Source organism: Palaemon carinicauda, unplaced genomic scaffold (assembly GCF_036898095.1).
Source record: "Palaemon carinicauda isolate YSFRI2023 unplaced genomic scaffold, ASM3689809v2 scaffold608, whole genome shotgun sequence".
NCBI lineage: Eukaryota > Metazoa > Arthropoda > Malacostraca > Decapoda > Palaemonidae > Palaemon > Palaemon carinicauda.
In genome coordinates, this window is record NW_027171881.1 from 81085 (window position 1) to 103040 (window position 21956).

The 21956-nt window shown below is 42.8% G+C and overlaps 1 long non-coding RNA gene across 1 annotated transcript in view; it reads right to left on the reverse strand.

Moving 5' to 3' along the window:
• Positions 1 to 12898, reverse strand: part of LOC137637264 (uncharacterized) — a 42306-nt gene extending 29408 nt beyond the window's left edge. Inside the window, exons 1-2 of the long non-coding RNA XR_011043504.1 lie at positions 12760 to 12898; positions 3419 to 3502 (exon numbers count right to left, since the gene is read on the reverse strand). This is a non-coding gene — a long non-coding RNA (uncharacterized lncRNA). The remainder of the gene's footprint in view (positions 1 to 3418; positions 3503 to 12759) is intronic.
• Positions 12899 to 21956: the final 9058 nt, after the last annotated feature.

Consider the following 21956-nt stretch of genomic DNA (forward strand, 5'->3'; position numbering starts at 1 on the left):
GGGGCTGATTCCTCCAGAGAGGGAAAGATGAAGAAAAGACTAATCCCATATAACCTTCGCCTTCAAACCCTCTGCTGATTATCCATCCAGGAGCATAAGGTGTTTAATCCACTTGTAGTGCAGCCACCACGGGACCAATGGAAAAAAAGTTTCCATGTTCCTGTGTGTTGAATAATGAGTTAGGACAGGTCAAATCTGGCGGGCAAACGGCATGTGTGCCACCTACGGGTACAAAAGGTAAACAGGGAAATAAACAGATTCACGAGGGAAGTCTCAGCTACCGGAACTGTTATACTACAATAATCTTAGGAATATTATCTTGATCTATTTGTAAGTAAAGTATAAGACGGTGCATTATTATTATGAGCCCAGAGGGGGCATTATGTTTTATATATATTGCGGGCTACATAGCAGTCAGATGAGATTCACACCTTTGGATAGGCCAATCAGGGGTGCATTTTACAGTTCTCCTAATGAATAATTTTATGCAGGTCTGGCATTAAATATAAGCACGCTTCACAGTGTACATACATAGATTAATATATATGACAGTGCATATCCCATATCCATGCATGCCACAGGAAGGTCATATTTATATGTATAGATATGTATGTAGCAGGATGGCCTATCACAGGTATGGTAGCCTATTTTATTTTATAACCATTACAAGTGTGTAATTTCGTACATTTATTTTTTCAGCTTCAAACATTCGTTGCGTGTACCTCAAATAAAGTCATCAAATGCACGAATGTCTTATTGACCATGTTTGAAGACATATTGTAGACAAGAACGCAGGACATACAGACATGGCCACGTCATTGAGGTGTGAGGCTCCTGGGTACACGGAGGTGAAGCGGACGGATGATATGCCAATGTGCATAGCACTGATGCAATTACATCAAAAGAACAAGCATGACGAAAACTCGTCACGCCAGAAACCCCCCCAAAATTAACCGCCCATTACTGAAACAAGGCGTCTGTGAAGATGACTGGGCCGCTTTTACAAGGCGATGGGAAATGTTCCACGATGGAACGTCTTTGGCACCTAACCAGACAACAGCTCACCTGCTCGCATGTTGTGAACCAGAACTTGAAGCCGCCATATTCAGAGAGGACTCCGCCATCGCAACAAAGACAGAGGTGGACGTACTAGCGGTAATAAAACGTCTAGCAGTACTGAGTGTGGCCTTAAGCGTATGGATGACGACACTACTACAAACCACTCAGACCCCAAGTGAACCTGTAAGGCAATATGTGGCAAGGTTGCACGGGTGGCCAATGTGTGTCAATGGACCGTCACCAACACCTGCACAGAGACGATTACATGCGACTACACAGAGGAGATTGTGAAGTTGATCCTGGTAAATGGCCTCGCAGATGAAGAAATCAAGAGAGATGTGTTGGGAACCCCAGAGGTCGATAACAAGACACCAAGCGAAACGGTAACACTCACTGACAGGCAGGAAACAGCTAGCCGGGCCACGTTAAGTGCAAACCCATCAGTATCAGCCAGCGGTTACAGGAAACAAGCGAAAATGACAACGAACACACGCCCCCTCGACCACATCGAAAAAGGGCGATGAACAAGACACCTCAAGGTATAAGTTTTGTTGCCAGTGCGGACGCCTCACTCCAAAGTTCGGAAAAGTGAGAGGCAAAGTAAAGGAGTTCAAGTCATGCCTAGTATGCTGGAAGGAAAATGTCCAACGGCAATAGAAGCCGCAGCAATAATCGGCAGGTACTGAGGCAGGGGCGTTATTCTGTCGCACGCAAGAAGAGGACACAGATGCGGAAAACAACAAAGTATACGCGTCAGGGATGAACTCCTCAAACGAACTTTTACCTCACCCATTGCTACCCATCCGCATATCGGTGAACCCTGCTGCTTACAACAAAAACATGACGAACAAATCCTCATCCCTTATGGCGGCCGCGGACTCCGGGGCTCAGACGTGCCTGATGGGGCTGCCAGTCTTACTGGAGATAGGTCTACACCAGCGACACCTCAAGCCAGCTAATAGACGCATCTTCGCAGTCAACAACCAGGAAATCAATGTGTTCGGCTCCATACACCTCATACTGTCAGGCAAGAATGAGCAAGGAGCGCACATCACAACAACTGCCACGGTGCGTGTCACAGACACCGTCAACAAGTTTTACATCAGCCGAGCAGCTATGACGAAGCTTGGCATCATTGACCATGATTTCCCCAGGATTGGTGCCACAGGCAGGGTCGCAGTATGCCTATACGGAAGGAAGTCCTACAGCAACAACTCGCTCGCAGAGTGCGGATGCCAAAGTAACACTCCACCTTCCCGGCAACCAGCCAACCTGATGTTCAAACCGTCAGCAGAGTTCACCAAAAATATGAAAGCGTGGCTACTGGAACGATATGCATCGTCAACCTTCAACACGTGTCCACACCAGACACTGCCAACAATGACCGGACCCATGGAAATACGAATCATCGACCCTCACGTGGAACCAACGGTGACAAAGAGACCCCCAAACATACCGGTACACTGGCAAAAAGAGGCAGAGGCCCAACTGGAAAGAGACGTAGCACTGGGTGTGATTGAACCCGTACCACCCAACACATCAGTGACCTGGCTACACAACATGGTTTTCACACAAAAACCAGATGGCCCACCACGCCGCACTATGGACACATAGCCCCTAAATCGATATTGCGTTCGAGAAACACATCACTGAGCGGCTTTCATCTGTCCCCTCTGTAAGAGAATGTAAGCAAAATAAATTGACTAAGGACCCATGTCCAATTCTTTTTGATACGCCTAATTTTAATACTAAATCAGAACACACACTAATGAGGTAATACACTATAGCTTACAGTATACTGATACAAGACACCCCAACCCAACCATTCAAAGCAAATTCATTTGAAATTCAGTTCCGTACCTAGTGCAATATTCACGTTTTGTTGCACCTAGAACACGTTTGTCGTATACATTAGACTATCACAGAAAATTTGAACTTTGCTATGTCAAACCTTCATTAACCCTTTTACCCCCAGGCTCTTTGGAAATTTCCAACCCTTAACCCCCAAGGGGTTATTTTTTTCCCAGCACATTTTGCAGTATATTCTTTTTTAAATTGCTCTAACAGCCTTAATTTTTGTCATAGAGAGGTCATGTTGGTCTCATTCTCTTGGAAAATGCCTGAATTTTCTCAAAAAATTATAAGAAATATGAAAAAAAATTTTATAGCATTTTTTTTGCAAGGACTTACCGGTACGTCCATGGGGGTAAAGGGATGGGTTTTGTGAAACGTACCAGTACGTCCTTTGGGGGTAAAAGGGTTAACATGAAAACATACACCTTCAAAATATAATTCATTCATGTCAGCACAATCTAGGAACAAACTACTGTCAATACACATCTTAAGAATACCATTTCACCTTGGTTAGAACAGCTTCAAGTTCCACTTCAGTGCAGTGTTGGAAGGCAGCTTCACGATAGAAAAATTTCAACTTGTTTGATATCTGAAAGTATGAGTCATTTTAAACAAAACTAATGGTTGAATTTACAAGTCAAACACAAAATGAACTTTTGGTTTACTTCGATGAATTTAAAACCCCTCATAAAACACTAACGAGAGGCAAGGTCTCTTGCAAATGACAAAGAATAAACTCCTCTCTCTCTTGTTTTGATTAGAATTATACAAATGTTATCACTAGTTTTTTTTATCTGAAGTTTTTTAAATAAAGCTTTCTATTTAGAACTGGTCAAAGATTCAACAATTTCAATTACCAAAAATGAATTCATTACTACAAAAAATTATAAATCTACGTTTAAATTTATGGAAACTTCTACAGCAGAGTAAATCTATAGGTATTAAAAAAAAAAAAAATTAGGTGAAGGCATGACGGTAGAACTTACAGTCTATTAAGTTTCTTATTCATGATGAAAAATTTGGAAATAATTTGTATTTTTCCTAACGATACAAACCTTTACCTATTTATTAGGGGTACTGTATTACTTTCAGCAAAGCTGAAAGGATGAGCTAACAGAAAGACACGCCCTGGAAGGGCTGACATCTTCAGGAAAGGCTCGCGAACGAGACCTCCATGGTGTGTCATGATCCGGGGTATATTGAGGAGAGGGTGAGCAGTGAGATAGCGATCGGAGATATGGTAATCGCTGGTGTGCTGGAGAGCATTGACGCGCTAGAGAACGCTGGTGCGTTGGCGAGGTTGGCGAGCCACTGGAGCACGATCTCGACGGTGCCTAGCATCAGGAACGGAGACGGCAAGGAGGATGATGAGTCGTAGAAGATCAGCGCGTAGGATGAACTAGAACAGGGATGTGTCTTTTGGAAGGACGAACATCCTCCGAAGGGGATCGTGCGCGATCCACAGGAGAGTTCAAGGCTGAAATCCGATGATTAGCGGCAGAGTCGTCGGAAGAAGATCCAGTAGCAGGTGAAGGTCGAGGGCCAGAAGACGACTGACAAGAAGGCTCCTCTGCGGAGGAAAGCTGCGTTGATGAAGCTGAAGAGCCAAAGAGGCAGGCACACTTCTAAAGTGATGACGCCCTCTGAGGTTGTTGGATCAGCAAGCTGACCTTCAGCAATCCTCTGAAGAGGCGTCTCTATGAGTGGCCCCTCCCGTGAACGAGAGAGGTGATCACTTCACAGGACAGACTTGCCTTGGACTTTGTTCCGGCCCCGACAGTAGAGGCGACTCAGCAAGGGGGAAGCGTAATCTCAGCTAAGATACAGCAACCGCAGTTGGTGTCGATGTGAAGTGATGAAGATGATGAAAGAAAGTTCTCCCTTGGAAGAGAGGACAACCCAACACATGGGGAGGAAAACTCACCCTCGGAAGGGAAAGTAGTCCAACCCCTGGAGGCGGACCTCAACAAGCCTTGTTCATGTTGAAGATCTGCAATGAGCAGGAAACGTAGCCGTAGCTAGTTCCACGAAGATGGAGTGCTGATCAGGAGCGGCCACGGTCGTAGAAGAACAGGAAAGTGACGGCAGATTCCCCAGGCACGACCAGAACTGCTCTACTTTGTCGGCTTTCTTAGATAAACGAAGAATGGCATCGCTAACTGAGGAAAATAAAATAAATTATGTAAGAAAAACTCCCTTGGGAAAAGTATTTAGTGAGCAGGCGGGAAAGGTGTCCACCGAGAGAACAGACACAAAATAAGAACTACGCACTCCCTTCCCAGGCCGACATTGATGGGAAAAGGATAGCGGCAGCGAAAAAACTGCAATAAAACAAGAATTACAATGAATTAATTCAGGTAAAAATACTCACTAATCGGAAGAGCCACTGGACCCTCTGGCGGGAAGGGTTCCCCGCGGAGAAGCTAGAAAGGTAAACAACAAACAATTATAATTTCACATAATTAATGACGAAACCAATCGGAAGAGCAACCTAACCCGCAAACGGGAAAGGTGCTCCGCCCTGCAGAGTATACTGTCGGAAGCCATTGAAAGGTGAACGACGATGACCTTGAGAAAGAGTAAGACAGATGTCAAGCTCTGAAAAGGCCGCACTCCCTTCCCCGGGTAGATTCCACGCAGAGGGGAAGGCGATGACAACAGGTGAACGATGACGATTCCCCTGCGGTGTCGGCCGACTCACACGGAAGACTATTCGCCAACGGGATGACGGATAGTCAAGGGGGAAAGGTCGGAAGGGAAGGTTCTCCGTCCTTAGGAACCTACCGTACTACGTTGTCACACACACAGATTAAACACTTTAAAGAAAACAACCGGTCTCCACCCGAGCCAAAAGCAAAGTGAGCTCAATCACTGGTGTGTGAGTGGGAAGGGTAGCGAGCCAACTCACCTAACCCCCACTAACTATCGGGATGGGTGGTTAACCCTTGCTAAATTTTAATGGCTTACCCTTTCAGCTTTGGCAAAAGTAATACCTGTAATAAATAGCTAAAGTGTGTATTGTTATGAAAAATACAAAATATCTCAGAATTTGTCATTTTCAGCTTCATCTCATTATTATTATTATAATAATAATTATAAGAATAGAAATTATAACACTGTGAAAATATTGCCAAAGGAATTTGATCGGCGACTAGCTGAAGTACTTTTTAGGATGCGAGCGCGTGCGCCCGCAAAAAAAAAACATACAGCTGGTGTAGCAATCATACCCTCACTGGTTTGCCTACCCCTCTTGTGGGCGGGGCTTGCTATCGTTCACAAGCGTAATGAGAAGCTGACAACATTCGTCTGGCTGCCTTGTGGACGGGGCTTGCTATCGTTCGTAAATGTAAGCAGAAGCTACTACTGTTTCCTTGGGACTAAAGGCTTGAAATAATAACCCTGTAAGGGTATACAGTACATCACAAGTCCGTTGTGCGATTGCTCCGAAGAGCTCTCCATTCCGTCGGGCAAAAAAGCCCAAGAAAATAACCCTGAAGGATTATGTTTCAAAACTCGGTGTCTAACGAGAAGTCGTCGTGTCCTGGGGCATACTGATACATGCGGCTGACTCCAGCCATCGATAGTAAATCGTATTTGTGGCAATAACCTTGGGGTTTTGTTTTGGTGGGAGCGCATGCGCCACTAGAGTTCGTTTCAGCCTTTATACAGTTTCAACAAACATCTGTAGTTGTGTAAAACTTCTCCTCAGGGAAGAAAGTTACCCACGAAGAAGCAGTCTCGCATGAAGGGTTTGTTGTCCCAGAACGTAAAGAACACAAACACTAGGCAGATTCGTATAGGCTTGCTAGCAAACATGGTGAGAATCAGTGAACGGTGGCAATTGTCCGCAAACGCATGCAAGCGCTTGAGAACGCCATCTGATACTGGCGAACTTTGGTGAACGTTCACAAAACACTGGCAAGCGCTCTAAAACGCCAGCGAGAATTTGAAAAATGGCAGCAATGAATCTTACCTTCACTGCTAGAGCCATTAGTGTACACTACTGTAGCGCTGATGAGGAGGGTTTCACAAAATCGCCATGGTCCATAAGGCGAGGCGAGGGTCTCACAAGCTGCCATGGGTACTCAGGTGAGGTGAGGGTCTCCCAAATTCACCATGGGTACTAAGACGAGATGGGGATCTCGCATGAGGCGATAGGCTCGCAAACTGCCATGAGAACTAAGGCTCGCTGAGGGTCTCGCAAACCCTCGTCTCGGGTTTCTCGGGTACTAAGGCACTGAGGTTTCATATAGGCTTGCCATTGAACGTGGTGAGAATCAGCGAACGGTGGCAAGAGCTCGTGAACGCTACTCCTCATACCCAACGGCACTAACGGACTCATTACGGCACAAATCATTTTGCGTTCTGGCGTTTCCAAATGCAGTTTTGCCACGGCAATTAGCTACTACTCAGCAACTTGGAATTCCTACTCTGTTAGTGGACTAAATACGGTTCATTACTGAGTTTCGGAGTGTGAGGTCAGATGACAGATTCAGACGTCTACCGTAACTCGCCCCTCGCAACCGAAGGGCATGGCGCGATATTCACACAAGTAACGCAAACGGCTCCACAGATGTCGATGGGACAGAAGTTACAGCTCCCTCCATTCACACCGGATGCAGCAACGGTATGGTTTCAGCGTGCTGAGTCAAACGTCAGGTTGGCAAACATCATCGATGAAATAATTAAATCGGACATGGTGATGTTAATGCTAACACCAGACGCATTTAGGGGGAGTTCCCCTGGCTGAAACAGAGGCCGGGACCCATGAGGTACAGCGACCTGAAGAAGAAACTGATGGACATCTACGACCTCCCGGTACCCCTGAGGGCCCAGAGAGCCCTCGACCTGATGACAATGCCCCTCGGCGACATACGTCCCTCAGCAGCCTGGGACGAACTGATGGACATCCTCCTGCTGAACGAGCTCGGCTGCGATGGGCGTCCCAAGGGGATAAGCCTGTCAAGGTAGATCTACGTGCGTTGCCTTCCCAAAAGCATCAGCGCCCAGTTGGAGGGTGCCGAGGGCCTGGACGTTCCATCGTTGGTCGCGAAGGCCGACAAACTCCACCTGGCAGCCCAAACTGCCAGATACGCGCCACCACCTCTGTCAACGCCGTCACGGAGGAGCCAGACAAAGTAGGGGTCAACGCGATCCACAGCGGGAGACCCCAATACTGTACTCCTGCCCACGGCTTCTGCTGCATGGACAGTAGCAGCAACGCCAGCAGCGGCCCCCAGCAGGAGCAACAGCAACAACGAGAGGACCACTACCACAAGGCCTTTACTTTCCCAGATGGTGCTACTTCCACCAAGTCTGGAGGAAAGGGGAGAAAACGAGTCCAACAGTGCACTCATCTAAAAAATCTAGGTGGGCGACCACACCTACAAGCAACCGTGGAGCAGGCGAGGCCCGATCACACGGGCTTCTACATCCTCGACGTAATCTCAGGAAAAAGGTTCTTAGTGAGTACCTGCGCTACGGTGTCAACATTCCCACCTTCAAAGAATGGCCAAGGCCTCCAATCAGACGAAAGGGCCGCCCTGGTTGTCACGAACAGCAGCCCCATAACCTAATACGGGATAAGGACACTGAAGATATCAATCATAGGCCCGGAATTACAGCTGGCCTTTCCTGATCACAGATGTCAAGGTGCCCATCCTGGGCGCCGACTTCCTCGCTCACCACGGACTGCTGGTAGACATGCGTCGCAAACGACTAGTCGAGCAAGGGACCTACCAGTCCCACCACCTCTCCAGCAGGACCAGCCTTCCCAAATGTGCTCAGTCACGCCCCATGAATACAGCTGCCTGCCGCAGGAATTCCCGGAGGTCTTCAAACCCGAGCTCCACCAACTGAAGGGGTTCCCTGCCAAGCATGGGATATTCCACCATATCTCAACGACGGGTCCCCAAACCCACTGATGGTTTAAAAGCTTCCCTTCGCAGAAGTTACAGGACGCCAAGCATACCTTCCAGGAGACAGAGCGCATAGGAATCTGCAAAAAGGCGATTATAGACGCCTAAATCTGGCCACGACACTTGACCACCTACCGTTGCCAAACATGCAGGATCTCACCGGGGCCCTCCACGGGGCCACTATTTTCTCCGAGATGGATCTCAAAGTCTTATTATAAGGTCGCCATTCAGTACGACGACATCCCAGAGATGGCCATCATCACCCCCACCCCATTCGGGTCCTACGTCTTTTCCTACTCGACATTCAGCCTGAGAAACGAGGGACAGCATCTTGGGGGACGTTCCATTCTGTACCGTCTACGTCGATGGCATCCTCATGTTCTCTAAGACGCGGGGGGAACACCTGGGGCACGTGAGGACGGTTCTGAAGCACCAGTAGGAGAATGGCCTCGTGGTACGCTTCGACAAATGCACGTTCGAGGCTGAGAAGGTGGAGTTCCTGGGACGCGAACTATCAAAAAAGGGGCATGCATCCTGTGACGTCGAAGGTGGAGTCCATAAACCAATTCTCCACGCTGACCTCCGTGAAGTCCCTTCAAGAATTCATCGGCATGACGAACTACTACAAGAAGTTCTTACCCAATGTCGCCAGTTTGATGAAACCTCTTCTCAACGTCCTGAAGGGGAAACCAAAAAAGCTACAGTGGGGTCCCTCTCAACAAGTACTCTTCGAGCAAACAAAAACTGCCCTCTACATGGCCACAACCATGGTGTACCAAGACCACGGGTCACCCGAGGTTAACTACGGACGCCAGTACGTTGGATGCGGCACCATCCTAAAGCAGGTGATCAGCAACGTGCCCCAACCATTCACCTTCTTCAGCAGGATGTTAAAACCATCCGAGACTCGCTACAGCACTTTCAAACGCAAGCTTCTGGCAGTGTACCTCGCCATGAGGGACTTGAAATACCTGCTGGGGGGAGCTTCATTCATCATCCAGACAGACCACCAGCCTCTGGTCCACGCCTTCAACAGCCCAGGAACGACATCTGGCGGCCATCTCTGAGTTCGGCTGCACTATTAGCTATGTCCCGGTGGGAAAAAACCCTGTGGCCGATGCTCTGTCAAGAATCAGCATCAACTCCATCCTCATCGGGGTGGACTACGAGGAAATCAGCCCAGGAACAAACAGGCGACTCCACCACAGCAGACGCGAGGTCCTCCTCGACCTCCTTTCGATGGCAGGACGTCAAGTTACATCCCAACGGCCCCACTCTGCTCTGCGATATCAGCACAGCCCGCCCTTGACCTTTCATCCCACCGATGAGATAAAGGCTGGTATTCAATGTCATCCACGGTCTCTCACACCCCTCATCGAGGACTACCACCAAAGTTCGTGTGGCTGGGGATCAGGAAGGACTCATACGAGTCGGCAGGTGCATGTACGGCGTGTCAAACCAGCAAGGTCAGCCGTCACACCGAGTCAGGAGTCGGCAGTTTCCCTCAACCTAAGCGACGGGTTGGACATATCCACGTCGACATTGTGACGCCTTCACCACCCTCGGGTGACGCCAGGTACTTCCTCACATCACCAAGCCTGGGGATGCATGGTCCACCCAACAGCAACGATACTTGGCGCCCATCTCCGACTTCGGCTGCACTATTAGCTACGTCCCGGGGGGAAAAAACACTGTGGCTGACGCTTTGTCAAGAATCAGCATAAACTCCATCCATAGTCAGCAGTTTCCGTCAACCCAGGCGACGGTTCGGACATATCCACGGCAACATTGTGGGGCCTTTACCACCCTCCGGCAACGCCAAGTACCTCCTCACAATGATCGACCGTCCAATGAGGTGGCCAGAGGCAACTCCCATGACCAAAGCATCGACTGACACCTACACCCAGGAACTTCTCTCCGGCTGGGTCAGCCATTTTGGGATCCCAGACAACATGAAAACCGACAGCGGACCCACTTCCATATCGAACCTGTGTGTATCCCTCACTCGCCTGATGGGGACCAACCTGCACAGCACGACTGCCTAAAACCACACAGCCAACGGCATGGTCGAAAGAGGCCATTGGTTCCTGAAAGCAGCCTTAATGGCTCGATGCACAGACGAGAATTGGGTTGAGCAACTTCCCTGGCTCCTCCTCGGTCTTCGAACGGCTGCGAAAGCAAACGGTGATGCCTCTTCGGCAGAAAAAGTCTATGGGGAAACGCTCATGGCCCCTGGCTAGTTTTTCCCCTTCAATCCAGACACCGAAGACGTCAACCTCGCCCAGCTTTGTGAAAGCACAGGAAAATTCACGCCTTGCCACAAAACGTATGTAGACAGGACAAAGCAATTTAGACCTGCCTCGCTGGACACCTGCCCCTACGTCTTCGTCAGACAGGACGGTCACTAGCTCCCACTCTCACGTCCTTATAATGGGCCCTATCATGTGCTGGAAAGGACGAAGAAGGCATTTAAGGTCAGGGTCCACGAAACAGAAGACTGGCTGACTGTGGACAGATTAAGGCCTGCTCGTTCACAAAGCGATGTCGACGTGTACGAGCAGCAAGGGCGGCGCCCACGAGTACTTCCCCAGAACAAACAAATAGAAGACGCAAGAAGTCCGACCAGACGCAGTTCCAAGAAACTACAACCAGCAGTCAAACCCCCTGTTTCTCCTCAACGGGGCTGCATCCTGAGACTGCGTATCGAGAATAACGGCCCTCCAGTCATAGTATTTCGACGAAGGGGATGCCTGCAACCCCCGTCTTGCTACAGCGACTAATATGTATATTTTACCCATTTATTTCTTTTCATACAATCATTAAAATGATCCCCTTTTAATAACTGTCTTGGGGAGGTAAGTAGTTGCAAAGACAACATGTAGGACGTTGTAGCACACTTTTCAGCATTGTAAATACAGTATTCTCTGTAAATACCCTGTATATATTGATTATGCATTTAGGCGCGAAATCATTTGCCCTTCATTTTTATGTGTGATTCATTATTATATGTACAGTAAAGTGTGGGCTTTTATATAAATCATAACGTCAATGTTAGAAAACACAAATGCCTGTTCGCAGTCGGTCAGGCACCTGCCCAGCAGGGTGCTACTTTGCTGTCCGCACAGGTCAATGTCCTCTGCCCATCTCAGGAATAAAGCATCACTCGGCTATGGTCAGTCTCTCGTACCTCACAACCTTCCTTGCACAGGGAACCCGTGAGAACCAATGAAGGCAGCTCAAAACAAATGGGCATTTTATTAAGCATTAGGCCAGTTACTTTTAACCGAAAACCGGTTAAAAAGGTTGGCGAGAGAGAAAGACTATGTATTTACCGAGCTGAAATAGAAAGTGAATGTTAGTCACTAGTGCTGGTGTGACCACTACCTAGAGGCGGGTTGTTACACCGTGAAAAAAAGTTTTATCGGCTGGTTTTAGCTTTGCCGTAATACTCCTCCATAGTAAAGAGCGGACGGTTTGTATTTTGCACAGGAGCAAAACCAGTTTCAGGAGTTAAGCTGTACAGAACCTAATAAAACCCACCTAACCTAACCTAGTAGTTCCCAGGTCACAACCCCTAGCCGGGGCAAGTCCCCAGACCCCCTTCCCAGGTCACACCCATTAGCCAGATTGATTTAAGTATAGATTTCTTATATACAATTTACCAAAAGTTTTTATTACAACATACAAGTGTTAATGATATATGGAATCCATATGATGTTATATTTAATCAAATAACTTTTATAATAAATGCACTATAGTATAAAGTTTGTGGGTCAGTCCTCCAAACGACTCTGGGTCAGTTTTACCCGAGATTATGGGTCAATCCTCTGCCTGGGTCAGTCCTCCGGCTACCATAAATTATGGACGCCTACTAAACTAACCTTTCCCCCCCTAACCTAACATACAAGCCATGTCCTTACCTACTTACCTAACTGGGGGGCTGACGGCCCCCTGCGACCCCCTTACACTGCTGTATACTTTATCATCATACAGTTGGCCGTTACTATACATACACCCCAGCACAAATGATGAAACTCCTCCATCTGAAAGAAAAATACACACGATCAGTTCAAGACAAAATTTCCATCTGAATCAAAGATGATGAAAGAATTAAAGCTTTTTTTTTTTTTTTTGACAAAAAATTTGTAAATCTATGCATTTATTTAGTAGAATAAAAGAACGATATATTGACATAAAACATCAAATTTTGAACTGTTACAATCTATAACTTTTTTTATAATACTGGAAATCATATAGAGAATTAACAGTACTGTACAGGCTATTTGATTTAAAAGTACAGTCATTGTTAACAGACGCCCTTTATTTCAGTATATTGATTTTCACATTTTTCACTTATAAATAATTCTGATTTTAATCTTTAAGTGTAAATAAATATAAATATGGCTAGAATATTGTCCCAAATGATTAAAAACAATAAAAATAATCAAAATATCATAAAAATAAGTAAAATAATGCCCTAATCTACCCGGACAATCCTAGGGTACACATGACCATAGAGACATCCTTCAGGACAAGTCTCAATATGGCCAGGGTTGTCTAGGGCCAATAGTCCTGGACCCAACCTTCTACGAGCTAGAATATTGTCCTAAATGATTAAAAAAACAATAAAAACAACTAAAATAACAAACAAAACACGTAAAAACACTGCCCTAATCTACACATACAATCCTAGGGTACACATGACCAAAGAGGCATCCTCTGGGACAAGTCTCAATATGGCCAGGGTTGTCTAGGGCCAATAGTCCTGGATCCATCCTCCCACAGGCTAGAATATTGTCCTAAATGATGAAAAAACAATAAAAACAACTAAAATAACAAACAAAACACGTAAAAACACAGACAATCCTAGGGTACATATGACCGTAGAAACATACTTCTTTACCAGCAATCTAAGCCTGAAAAAAGACATTTTTTAAGCCTAATATATAATGCTGGGGGTAATTTATTTAATTATCAAGCCATTAGTATTATATTATATCATATTAATACAAAATTATTCCAAATTTACCTTTAATTTCATAGATATAACTCGAATCAAATCTATGAGTCTTAGCTCTTCATTCCTTCAAATGTTTGTTTACATTTTTCTCGGGATCCAAAACCCGGAAGAAAAGTTAAAAAGGTTCCAGTTTTTCAATTTGTTTTTCATTTTTAAATACTTATTTATACTATATTAGAGTTTTAATACTTGTTTAAAGAATTATATATAAATTTTAGTTGTATTTTTTATTTATTTTATGTCTCATTATGTGAAAATACAATACGGAATATAAAATTTTAAGACATATGCTGGCATTTCTTGGGTCATTTTTGTGTATTGTGATGGTTTTCAGTATATTATTATAACTTAATTCATCATGATATGGTAAAATTATTTATTTTAATACTACAAATACTATATCTTATTATAATTATTACTTTATTATAATATTTAACTAAATGTATGCTACATTATATTACTCATACATGAAAGACATTACAATTTTTCATTCATATAGTAAAATATAAATTCAACCAAAATAATTATTATTCTTATTAAATGTCCATAATATTATGTATAAATGACCAATAAAAAATTAAAATGCAATATAGCCTACATTGGGAAACATTAATGTTGATACGTATATACATAATCATATAAAAACATATTCGTAGTATAGGGCGAGTTCTGGACGAACCATAGTTTTTTTTTTCTTTTAATTCATAAAAAATTCTTTTTAGTGAATTAACCTAAATTTGAAGTGATCACTATAAAGTACAATAATTGAGCCACCTTCTCTCCGAAACACAATTTTTTCATCACAATATAAGATGGTGAAATGAAGCTTCAAAAAGAAAGGAGGCCTCAAACAAAATATTTGTTAAAAAATAAAAATAATAGATAAATTTGTAATTAGCCACCAGTTAACATTAAAATAGACCTCAATGTTGATTTAAATCATTTGCAACATAAATAGATAACTATGTTTAAATAAAGAAAGCGATATAATTTTCATCTTGCTCATATACACAAAAAATTGAGAAAAAATATGGTGTTACATTATCTGCTTTGCCTTAAAATGCTTGCAAGGCTTAAAACAAACAAAAAATAAGTACTTTATAAAGTTTCCAGGATGATAGAACTAATTTTGGCTATTATGAAATAAATGAAATTGTTTTTCACACTTTAATTGATTGATTGATTGATAGATAGAAAGTTTTCTGGCATCCTGACATCTAAGGTCATTGACGCCGATACCATTTACTGTATATGAAAATTAAAAGAGAATTCGTTTAAACCATAAAAATTAAGAAGTCATTACAATAGTTAAATAGTTTTCAGAAGACCTGCTTCTGAAATAAATCTATTTCTTAAGTTAGTAAAATTAGGGCATTCGGTCAACACATGCCTCACTGTTAAAGGTACTAAGCAGTCCTCGCAATACGGTTGGTGTTGGCCCTTCAGCAGAAACTCGTGTGTCAACCGTGTGTGACCAATACGGAGACGACAAAGAGTCGTCTCCCATTTTCGGGGAATCATGTTATACCTCCAAGGTGATATGATATTTGTTACTTCCCTCATTTTATTGCCATCTTGACTGTCCCAGTGCTGTTGCCATTCATCACAAACCAATTTCTTGATGTAAGGTAGGAGATCGTTACATGGAATGGGATACCTCCTTAGTAGCAACTCGAATGCCGCATTCTTCGCCAGTAAATCTGCCTTCTCATTCCCAGACACACCTACATGTGCTGGAACCCAACAAAATCGAACAGTTATACCTTTCCATCCAATAATAAAAAGCCATTCTAAAATCTTTAAAACTAGAGGGTTACTAGAATTAAAAACTTCTAAAGCTTGAAGAACACTCCTTGCATCACTAAAAATTGTAAAATTACCCTCCTTTTCCAAAGCTATTTTCTCAATAGCGGTTAATATGCCATACAGTTCGGCAGTAAATATGGAAGCTGTTAGAGGAAGTGCACCTCTGCAATTAAAATCATTACTATGTACTCCAAATCCAACGCCAGCATCAGATTTGGAGCCATCAGTATATATAAAAGTCGATCCCCTATGTTCTTCGACATGTTCCATAAAAAGAGACCTGGCTTCTAGGTCTGATATATTCTTCTTAACTCCAATAAAGTATCTACAAAAAGATATGTCAGGTAATTTCCATGGAGGCGTTGATGATACCTTGAATGGAAGCACCTTATTTCTAATTATATCCAGATTGTTTAATAATTGGTTAACCCGAAACCCAAAAGGTTGAGGCAACTCCCCAGCATCAACAAGAGACTTGAGATAGGGGAGGTTCTAAAGGCTCCTGTGGACAATCTAATGCTAGCATGATGCATTGAATCTAGTATTTTTAACCGTCTTGGGGTTGCTGAGGAGTATATTTCGCATCCATAACTAATTTTGGATAATATCAAGGCCTTGTATAATTCTAAAATTGTATTGCGGTCTGCCCCCCATGATGTATGGGACAAGACTTTTAAAAGATTCATAGCTTCAACACATTTAGCTTTTAATGTTTTTAAGTGAGAAACCCATGTAAGCCTACAGTCAAATATCAACCCTAAAAATTTTGCTTCACTTGCACATGGGATCCGTTGACCTTTGATGTATATATCCGGGTCTGGATGTACTCCCCGTATACGACAGAAATGGACAATTGTAGTTTTACTTGTTGAGAACTTAAATCCATTCATATCGGCCCAATGGATAATTTTATCAATAGTGAGTTAGATTTTTCTCTCAATCATTGCCTTTCTGGCTCCAGCAAATGATATGGAGATTGATTGATTGATTGATTGAAAGTTTTCTGGCATCCTGACATCTAAGGTCATTGACGCCGATACCATTTACTGTATATGAAAATTAAAAGAGAATTAGATTAAAACCATAAAAATTAAGAAGTCATTACAATAGTTGAATAGTTTTCAGAAGACCTGCTTCTGAAATAAATCTAAAAATTCCGCTCGCATAGTAAGACACATCATGTCCAAGAATCTTGGCAAGGATAAACCTGCCATCCTCACCTCGAGCCTCAAACAGATATCTATTTCTTAAGTTAGTAAAATTAGGGCATTCGGTCAACAAATGCCTCACTGTTAAAGGTACTAAGCAGTCCTCGCAATACGGTTGGTGTTGGCCCTTCAGCATAAACTCGTGTGTCAACCGTGTGTGACCAATACGGAGACGACAAAGAGTCGTCTCCCATTTTCGGGGAATCATGTTATACCTCCAAGGTGATATGATATTTGTTACTTCCCTCATTTTATTGCCATCTTGACTATCCCAGTGCTGTTGCCATTTATCACAAACCAATTTCTTGATGTAATGTAGGAAATCGTTACATGGAATGGGATACCTCCTTGGTAGCAACTCGGATGCCGCATTCTTCGCCAGTAAATCTGCCTTCTCATTCCCAGACACACCTACATGTGCTGGAACCCAACAAAATCGAACAGTTATACCTTTCCATCCAATAATAAAAAGCCATTCTAAAATCTTTAAAACTAGAGGGTTACTAGAATTAAAAACTTCTAAAGCTTGAAGAACACTCCTTGCATCACTAAAAATTGTAAAATTACCCTCCTTTTCCAAAGCTATTTTCTCAATAGCGGTTAATATGCCATACAGTTCGGCAGTAAATATGGAAGCTGTTAGAGGAAGTGCACCTCTGCAATTAAAATCATTACTATGTACTCCAAATCCAACGCCAGCATCAGATTTGGAGCCATCAGTATATATAAAAGTCGATCCCCTATGTTCTTCGACATGTTCCATAAAAAGAGACCTGGCTTCTAGGTCTGATATATTCTTCTTAACTCCAATAAAGTATCTACAAAAAGATATGTCAGGTAATTTCCATGGAGGCGTTGATGATACCTTGAATGGAAGCACCTTATTTCTAATTATATCCAGATTGTTTAATAATTGGTTAACCCGAAACCCAAAAGGTTGAGGCAACTCCCCAGCATCAACAAGAGACTTGAGATAGGGGAGGTTCTAAAGGCTCCTGTGGACAATCTAATGCTAGCATGATGCATTGAATCTAGTATTTTTAACCGTCTTGGGGTTGCTGAGGAGTATATTTCGCATCCATAACTAATTTTGGATAATATCAAGGCCTTGTATAATTCTAAAATTGTATTGCGGTCTGCCCCCCATGATGTATGGGACAAGACTTTTAAAAGATTCATAGCTTCAACACATTTAGCTTTTAATGTTTTTAAGTGAGAAACCCATGTAAGCCTACAGTCAAATATCAACCCTAAAAATTTTGCTTCACTTGCACATGGGATCCGTTGACCTTTGATGTATATATCCGGGTCTGGATGTACTCCCCGTATACGACAGAAATGGACAATTGTAGTTTTACTTGTTGAGAACTTAAATCCATTCATATCGGCCCAATGGATAATTTTATCAATAGTGAGTTAGATTTTTCTCTCAATCATTGCCTTTCTGGCTCCAGCAAATGATATGGAGATTGATTGATTGATTGATTGAAAGTTTTCTGGCATCCTGACATCTAAGGTCATTGACGCCGATACCATTTACTGTATATGAAAATTAAAAGAGAATTAGATTAAAACCATAAAAATTAAGAAGTCATTACAATAGTTGAATAGTTTTCAGAAGACCTGCTTCTGAAATAAATCTAAAAATTCCGCTCGCATAGTAAGACACATCATGTCCAAGAATCTTGGCAAGGATAAACCTGCCATCCTCACCTCGAGCCTCAAACAGATATCTATTTCTTAAGTTAGTAAAATTAGGGCATTCGGTCAACAAATGCCTCACTGTTAAAGGTACTAAGCAGTCCTCGCAATACGGTTGGTGTTGGCCCTTCAGCATAAACTCGTGTGTCAACCGTGTGTGACCAATACGGAGACGACAAAGAGTCGTCTCCCATTTTCGGGGAATCATGTTATACCTCCAAGGTGATATGATATTTGTTACTTCCCTCATTTTATTGCCATCTTGACTATCCCAGTGCTGTTGCCATTTATCACAAACCAATTTCTTGATGTAATGTAGGAAATCGTTACATGGAATGGGATACCTCCTTGGTAGCAACTCGGATGCCGCATTCTTCGCCAGTAAATCTGCCTTCTCATTCCCAGACACACCTACATGTGCTGGAACCCAACAAAATCGAACAGTTATACCTTTCCATCCAATAATAAAAAGCCATTCTAAAATCTTTAAAACTAGAGGGTTACTAGAATTAAAAACTTCTAAAGCTTGAAGAACACTCCTTGCATCACTAAAAATTGTAAAATTACCCTCCTTTTCCAAAGCTATTTTCTCAATAGCGGTTAATATGCCATACAGTTCGGCAGTAAATATGGAAGCTGTTAGAGGAAGTGCACCTCTGCAATTAAAATCATTACTATGTACTCCAAATCCAACGCCAGCATCAGATTTGGAGCCATATATAAAAGTCGATCCTCTATGTTCTTCAACATGTTCCATAAAAAGAGACCTGGATTCTAAGTCAGTCAAATTCTTCTTAACTCCAATAAAGTATCTACAAAAAGATATGTCAGGTAATTTCCATGGAGGCATTGATGATACCTTGAATGGAAGCACCTTATTTCTAATTATATCCAGATTGTTTAATAATTGGTTAACCCGAAACCCAAAAGGTTGAGGAGATTTTGGGTGCAACTCAAAGTAGGTTGAGTGCCTTACAAGGCTTGCAGTTTGAAAGGCTGAAGAATTGGGGAGTCTTTGCAATCTAAACCAATACCGAATAATAGAGGACATTCGGTAAAGGTCCAGAGGCAACTCCCCAGCATCAACAAGGAGACTTGTGATAGGGGAGGTTCTAAAGGTTCCTGTGGACAATCTAATGCTAGCATGATGTATTGAATCTAGTATTTTTAACCGGCTTGGGGTTGCTGAGGAGTATATTTCGCATCCATAACTAATTTTGGAAAATATCAAGGCCTTGTATAATTTTAAAATTGTATTGCTGTCTGCCCCCCATGATGTATGGGACAAGACTTTTAAAAGATTCATAGCTTCAACACATTTAGCTTTTAATGTTTTTAAGTGAGAAACCCATGTAAGCCTACAATCAAATATCAACCCTAAAAATTTTGCTTCACTTGCACATGGGATCCGTTGACCTTTGATGTATATATCCGGGTCTGGATGTACTCCCCGTATACGACAGAAATGGACAATTGTAGTTTTACTTGTTGAGAACTTAAATCCATTCATATCGGCCCAATGGATAATTTTATCAATAGAGAGTTGGATTTTTCTCTCAACCATTGCCATTCTGGCTCCAGCAAATGATATGGAGAGATCATCCACAAATAATGTTGCGAGAACATCACGGGAAACGACTGAGGATATCCCATTAATTGCTAGTGCAAAAAGGGTTACACTCAGCACACTCCCCTGAGGAACTCCTTCTTCCTGGCATTTACTCTGTGATAGAGCTTCCCCAACTCTCACTTGGAATGAATGATTTAAAGTTTTCAGGCATCCTGACATCTAAGGTCATTGACGCCGGTAACATTTAATTTATATATACAAAAGTAAAAAATGAAATAAAATAAAAAAATAAAGAGTATTCAATTAAAATCATAAAAATTGAATGTCATAAAAGTTAAATATTTTTCAGAAGACCTGCTTCTGAAAGAAATCTAAAAATGCCACTTGCATGGTAGGACACATCATTTCCAAGAATCTTGGCAAGGATGAACCTGCCACCCTCACCCTCGAGCCTCAAACAAATATCTATTCCGCAAGATGTTATAATTGGGGCATTCGTTCAACAAATGCCTTACTGTTAGAGGTACTAAACAGTTGTCACAATACGGTTGCTGTTGGCCCTTCAGCAGAAACTCATGTGTCAACCGAGTGTGACCAATACGGCGACGACAAAGAGACGTCTCCCATTTTTAGGCCATCATATTATACCTCCAAGGAGATATGTCATTTGTTACTTCCCTCATTTTATTGCTATCTTGACTATCCCATTGCTGTTGCCATTTATTGCAAACCAATTTCTTGATGTCAGGTAAGAAATCATTACAGGGAATGGGATATCTTCTTGGCAGCAACTCGGATGCAGCCTCCTTAGCCAGTGAATCTGCCTTCTCATTCCCGGACACACCTACATGTGCTGGAACCCAACAAAATTGAACTGTTATACCTCTCCGTCCAATAAGGAAAAGCCATTCTAAAATCTTTAAAACTAGAGGGTTATTAGAATTAAAAACTTCCATAGCTTGAAGGACACTCCTTGCATCACTAAAAATTGTAAAATTACCCTCCTTCTCCAACGCTATTTTCTCAATAGCAGTTAATAGGCTATGCCATACAGTTCGGCAGTAAATATGGAAGCGGTCAGAGGAAGTGCACCTCTACAATTAAAACCATTACTATGTACTCCAAATCCAACGCCAGCATCAGATTTGGAGCCATCAGTATAGATAAAAGTCGATCCTCTATGTTCTTTAACATGTTCATTAAAAAGAGACCTGGCTTCTATGTCTGACATAGTCTTCTTATCTCCAATAAAATATTTACAAAAAGATATCTCTGGTAACTTCCATGGAGGCGTTGATGATACCTTGAATGGAAGTATCTTATTTCTAATTATATCCAGACTATTTAATAATCGTTTCACCCGAAAGCCATAAGGTTGAGGAGATTTTGGGTGCAACTCAAAGTATGATGCTTGTCTTACAAGGCTTGCAGTCTGAAAGGCTAGAGAGTTAGGGAGTCTTTGCAATCTAAACCAATACCGAAGAATGGAAGACATTCGGTAAAGGTCTAGAGGTAACTCTCCAGCATCAACAAGGAGACTTGGGATAGGCGAGGTTTTAAAAGCTCCAGTAGACAATCTAATACCTGCATGATGTATCGAATCTAATATTTTTAACCGGCTTGGGGTGGCTGAAGAATATACCTCACAACCATAACTAATTTTGGAAAAAATCAAGGCCTTGTATAATTTTAAAATAGTATTGCGGTCTGCCCCCCATGATGTATGGAACAATACTTTTAAGATATTCAGATCTTCAACACATTTAGCTTTTAGCGCTTTTAGGTGAGAAACCCAGGTAAGTCTACAGTCAAATATCAAA